Here is a 6,644-nt window from a genome sequence, read left to right as displayed (position 1 = left end):
TGTAATATAGAAATACAATGCCCAAATAGGAATGTGTATTACCTCCTATGAAGACAAAGGCTAGTATGTAAAAGGAAACTAACCAGAATATATAAGTGATCACTCCCTATACTAAATGCTCAGCCTTTGGATAAGAATCCACTGAGGTTGGAAGCACACAAATAAACACTGCTTCCTATTGAATACCCTGGTGTCCCCTGTCTCTGGGTGAGAATCCCATGCAACATTTCATTTAGTTTTGTTTGAGGCAGGATCTCACTGATTTTATCCTTCCGTTTGCCATATATTTATAATGACTACCTTGCTTAGAAGTGTTTCCTTCCTATGAGAAGTGAAAAGAACATCTGGAAACAGATTTTGAAGACTCTTAAATAAATAGTAGTCTACAAAAACTGACATGAAAACCAATTCAAGTTTTAAGATCCTTCTTTTTAGAAACATTAGATATGCTGTTCTATTTAAAAATAACTTATCAAACTGACTTGTGCCCATGTATACAACTCTTCTGAAATTATTTTTAAAATAGTCTAACAGAGTTTAATCTATGGAAAAAATTTAGATTACTTCTGCAGAAAGTGTCAACATGGCTGGAAGGTAGAAGAGAGGTACAGAGCTTGCTGCATGTATAAGGAGTTTAACCCCTTGGAGTTTAACCCCCAACACTGCAAGAAAAGGAAAGGGAGAAAGAAGGAAGGAAGGAAAGAAAAGAGGGGACAAAAGAGGAGGAAAAGAAATGAGTCATTAAAACAAAAAAACAAGTGATTCAAATATAAGTATATGATGTACTAGCTCTTTAAAATTTGTAGAGCTTTAGAATTTTAGTGACATCAAGCTGGATGATATTATGACTGTATAGAAGTTCTGCCTTGACCTGGACTAGACCAAACCAACAGGTGGGTGGCCTGGAGAACACTCTTCTCTGGTTTGATTGGGGCAGGCTTGAACCTGTGCTGCTTCAGGATGCACAGCATAGTGAAGGGGCCACGACTTCCCTGACAGGCAGCATGAGTGTGCTAGGCCCCTGGGAGCCCATGACCAGGGCTCTCCATGCCCATGCCCACAACCTTCCCCCCACCTGCTGGTTCATAATGGTCTGCTCTGTTGCCTGGTGCAGGTTTGTTCCTGACCAAAGGCCTGATTGTCTGCAGGCTGTTTTGGCTTGGCTGAGCATGGTGTGGTTGTAGAGGGAATAGCCAAAGTAGCCTTATTGTGATGAGGGGGAAAGAGCTACCCCTCAGCCCTACTTGGGGGTGGTCCTGGAAGAAGTAAGCAGGGTTGTAGTCTGCCTTGTCTGAAGACATGGAAACACACCCTAGTCCTTATGGCTGTCCGTGGGAGTTGGTGATATGTACAGCTATTGGATTTTTTGTTGTTCTCTTGTTTTTGTGGAGAAGTTATCAGTCTGTGAGAAGCAGGCATTAGTTACATCAGAAGAGAAAAAGAGGTTGCTCTAAAAGTTTCTGGACTAATTGAAGAAAAATGTGAAATACTTGAAAAAGTTAAACTTGTTCAAAAAGAGTATGAGGCTTAGAATCATCTTTAAAGGATACCGTTTTAGAATAGAAGTTGATAAAAACAGAAAATTTGGAGGCAATATATGAAAACCTGGATAGGTCTGTATCTAAACTTAAGGATGAAATAGTCTTTCTAGAAAAAGAGCTAAAAGAAAAGAAAACCAAACATTCTCAACAGGATGAATTGATGGCGGATATATCAAAAAAGATTAAGTCCCTAGAAGAAGAATCAAAATCCCTCAGATCACAAATACCTAAAGCTAAAACAACCTTGAGAATATTTCAAATGAATGAAGAAGGGGTTACAGTAGCAATAAAAGAGGCTTTCATTGAAAATTCTCAACTTCAGGAAAGTCAGAAACAGCTCTTAGAAGACATTGAAGTATGAAAGAAAAATTGAATAGCCTCAATAAACAGAAAATGACATTGGTACTCTCTAAAGTACATGCAGAACAAGTTCTAAAAGATAAAGAAAATCACATTAAGTTTCTGACTGAACACTTGCTGCAGATAAAAAATGGGGCTCCTGTGCTTGGAGAAGTCCTAATAGATGAAGGTAACTTGGAGTTGGAAATGAAGAGTGAATCAGAAATTGGTGCTCACTTAGAAGATAAGCCAAAAGGGGCTTTGAAGAAACTGGTTTATGTTGCTAAGTTAAAGGCCCCTTTTAAAACCATAGAAAGAGAAAGTACTCAATTTTTTACTTTATTATCTGATGTAGGTAAACCAAAGGAAGAACTTACAGAACACATTAAAAATCTTAAGACAGAACAAGCATCTTTGCAAGCAGAAAATACACAGTTTGTAAGTGAGAATAAGAATCTTCAGCAGAAACTTAAAGTCATGATGGAACTATATCAAGAAAATGTAATGGAACTCCAAAGGAAATTAATAGGAGAGGAAAGTTACCAGGTACAGCAAGAGGAGAAACTTTCCAAAGTGGAAGAAAAGATCAGCCATACAACTAAACTGCTGGAGACCTGTAGAAAGTGAGCCAAAGATCTTGAAGAAGAATTGGAAACAACCATTCATTTTTATCAGGGGCATATTATGTACTATGAGAAAAAAGCACACGGTAATGAGTTGGCAGCTCAGAATGCTGAAAGATACCTCAATGATTTAAGGAAACAAAATGCTCACCACAGACAAAAATTAACTAAAATGGAGTTCAAATTTAAACTTGTAGAAAAAGATCATTCTGCACTTGAAGTTTCAAATATAGCCTTTGGCAGAGCAAATTGCCCAAATGGTCCCTCACCATTGGGTCCACCTTCATGTGAAACAAGACCTTCTCATTCAGAAAAGGAGAGTCTATGCATACTCTCACCTTTGGTGCCAGTGGGAGGAGGAAGAGGCTCAAGGGGTCCAGAGAATCCTCTGGACCATCCGACTAGCAATGAAAGAAGAGAAACTGTGATAAGTTAACTGATCCTCAAAGAGCACCTTCTGACACCATGCCCCTGGCACCTTCATGGGAACAGGCCCATAGGAAAATTATCCCTCCACCAGGCCAACCATATTCTGATCCACAGTTTTCTCTACCAAGGCAAGATGGATTTTACTTTAATTCTGGTAAACCATCTGGACCAGCAAACTCAGAAGTTCCACTATGCCCGCTTTGGATAAAATGGATGGGCCTACATCTTCAGAAATAGGATCCAGTAATGATATGGAATCCAGAAATGATACCAAAGTCAATCTTGGTGATTCCAATGTGCCAGATTCATTTCTCCCTGCTGAAAACCAAGCAACTGGCTCTGCCTTTGCTTTCTCACCTTTCCCTCCAATCAGAGGTTCATTGTTTCCAGTGGATCCAAGGAGTCAGTTCATGAGAAGAGGACCTTTTTTCCCTCCACCTCCTCCAGGAAACAGGTATGGAGCATCTAGAGAATATTTTCCACCGGGCCCACCACCCTCTCCATTCCCAGTGGTACAGTGGTGTTCTCCTCATTATCTCCCCCCAAGAGCTGAATTTCTTCCCCCGCCTCCCACCCCCACATTCTGAAAGTAGAAGTGAGTTCCCTTCCGGGTTGATTTAAGGAAACAAAATGCTCCACCTTTAAATGAGCCTGCTACTGAACCTCCAGAAGCACAACAAGAAACCTGACAATATTTTTTTATCTGCCTTCAAAAGTAATTTATCTCTCATTTTTAGTTTAAGTAACTACCTTTACTTAAGTGATTATACTTTTGCTCCAATTGAAGCTTAATGAAATTATAATTCTTAAGATAATATTTTGTAAATAAAGATGGCTTATATATGAATCTGATGAGTAATTTTTTTTCATTTTATCTTATTCTAGAGAGTACAACATTTAATTTGATTAATCAACTATTATATGAGCAACAAAGAGTTTTATATATGTAATCCTGCAATGGGGGATATTTTAAACTCCAATCAAAGTGTGTCCCTTTATACAAATAAACATATTTACTGTGATTGTTGCAAATGTGAAAGTAACTCTATGCTAAATGAAAGATCTTAATTGATTTAAAGTCTTTTTTGGCATTGATAAATTTAATAAAAATCAGCTAGTTTTTCCATTAAAAAAAAAGAATAACTAGAGCATATTAGGAGTACACCAGAAAACACAACTAAACATGTCATGGAAATAGGAGATAGTCATAAAATGACTCTGCTAAACTACTATAAAATGTTTGAAGTACTTACTCTCAATTTCTATATCATTGCAAATAAGCAGCAATTTGCAAAACTGCACCAATCCAGAGATGACACTTCGAACAATGTTTCCCTGATAGAGACCAAGAAAGAACATTCATTAAAAATACCCTAAATAAGAATTAGTGGTTAAGGTTTTTTTCAAGTGTTAAATATGCTCTTCAGGTTTTGTGAAGAGTATACATTTTAGACTAAAATAAATGCAGTAATATAACTTTCTTCTTAAATATAAGAAGCAGCTTTATCACAATTAATGGCCAGTGAAGACTTTTAATGATACTTGAGCCCACAATTAATTTAAATGAAAAAAAAGTTGGGCCTTGGGAAAGAAACTTTACAAGTTCAATAAATCTAATCTGTTTTCCCTCAAGAGTAATATTGGTTGTTAAATCAATCCTACAAATAATTTTCACTTTCCAGCATAAAACATTACTCACTCTAAACGAGTGGATGGCAGTCTATATCCATGGTCTGTCTGTATAAAATGGATGATGATCCCCCACTGATGTTAATCCAGAACTCTTCTGCCCTAACTACTATGGGAGAATAGTTGCTAGTGTTGTTGTTTTACAGCAAGAAACTGGAAATAAGGTAATTTCAGGTTGAAAACAGAACTGAAATGCCTGAATACTATGATACAGTCCTAGAAAAAGTTATAGCTTCAGAAGAAAAACCTGAAAGTCCCTTTTAAATATGACACAATTTATTGAATCAGGTTCCAACTTTGTTTACAGCTCTGAAAATGATAGTTAAATAAAATAAAACAATATTTAAAATTGGTAATTTATATGAGCTGGGGTCATAGCTCAGTGGTAGAGCGCCTGGCTCGCACATGTAAGGCACTGGGCTCGATCCTCTGCACCACATAAAAATAAAATAAAGATATTGTGTCCATCAAAAAATGGCAATTTATAGAAAAATAAGGAAGTATTAAGTCCAAAAATGAAGTCATATATACAGTACATATTTATATGTACTTTACCTAAAAAATTTGGCTGTTATTGTAAAAATCAAAATTCCCACAACTAAAGAAGAATCCTCCTCCTGATATTTGAGCTGTCATAATTAAAGGAATAATCTTTTTTACATGACTTATGTGGAGAAATACAGCATGAGTGAATGAAACTAATACATATATAATTAAGCGTTTTATTTATAAACATTTTCTAGTTGTTGACCTTTATTTATATGTAGTACAGAGAATCAAACCCAGGGCTTCACACATGCTCTGCCACTGAGCCACAACCCCAGCCCATGGTTATGTTTTAATAACTACTAACACTAATCTAAAAAGGAAATGAGTATATCTCCATTATCAAAGAAATACAAGCCCAAAATAGATAACCAATAACAATTAGACCTGAATTATTTTCTAATGTTCTGTTCATTACAGGGATTCTTTGATTCTATAGTGGCTTTACCAAAGGCCTGAAATATTTCCTAGCACTTGATCAGCATCTACTCTTCTACAATAGAGGAAATGGGTATGGTAGTATTTTGCTGAAATGAGTTAAATTCGTATATTCAGGGATATCAATATTCCTCAAATATGCTATGGACCTGAGAGCGTTGATGCTGAGTAAAAGGATTGTGTTAAAAAAAATTGAGGGCTCGGGTAGTGACTCAGCGATAGAGCACTCACCTAGAACTATGAGGTGTCCTGGGTTTGATCCAGCTCAAAGCCTCTGGGTTTGGAGGCCATTCAAGATCTCTGCAGCTCAGGTATTAGAGATGCTGCCAGGGAGTGGGTTAGGATAGCCAAAGAGGAGGGGGATCCCCCAAGAGATCCAGAAGTCAAGCTCTGCCCCACTTCAGGCCTTTCTCCACCAGGAAACATTCTGCACAATGAAGAGCTGCCAGGCAGGAACTTATGAACACCTGTGCTTGTAGTCAGAGAGCTGTTCACTGCTAACATCACTTGAAGTTGTTCTTTGTTTCAGAAACAGCTCTTTTGAAAAGATCTGGAAGAACCAGCTTAAACCAGTCAAAGATAGCAGCTTCTCTTCTAGGTGATCCAAGTGACCAAGGGGAAACTTTGCTCACTCTGATTCATTATAATGCTAAGTTCTCTGCCCTAAATGAAATGCATCTGCCATTTATTTGATTTGCTTTGGTTTGGTACTTAGAAGCCAGGAGTGCTTTACCACTGAGCTACATCCCCAGACCTTTTGTTTTTGTAGTGGAGATTTCTCAGAACAAAGGAAAGGCTATCAGTATCACTGTGAGCCTTCCACAACTCAGTTGTAACTTTTTTTCTACTTTTTAGTATAGAAATAGAATGCCCAAACAGGAATGTGTATTACCTCATATGAGAGACCAAGAACTAGTATGTAAAAGGAAACTAATAAGAATGTCTGTGGCTATGACTCCCTAGACCGAATGCTCAGCCTTTACATAAGAATCCACTGAGGCTGTATCTGCAAATAAACACTGCTTCCTGATGATAATCC

At 37.4% G+C, this 6,644-nt stretch overlaps 1 pseudogene; it reads left to right on the top strand.

Annotated features, from left to right (window-relative positions):
- Window positions 1-1,004: 1,004 nt before the first annotated feature.
- Window positions 1,005-3,519, top strand: LOC143379540 (cTAGE family member 2-like; annotated as a pseudogene).
- The last annotated feature ends 3,125 nt before the right edge of the window (window positions 3,520-6,644 follow it).

This window comes from Callospermophilus lateralis, chromosome 13, assembly GCF_048772815.1.
Source record: "Callospermophilus lateralis isolate mCalLat2 chromosome 13, mCalLat2.hap1, whole genome shotgun sequence".
NCBI classification, from domain to species: Eukaryota; Metazoa; Chordata; class Mammalia; order Rodentia; family Sciuridae; genus Callospermophilus; species Callospermophilus lateralis.
The sequence above is the reverse complement of the archived record's forward strand: the minus strand, read 5'-3'. Positions and strand labels throughout refer to the sequence as shown.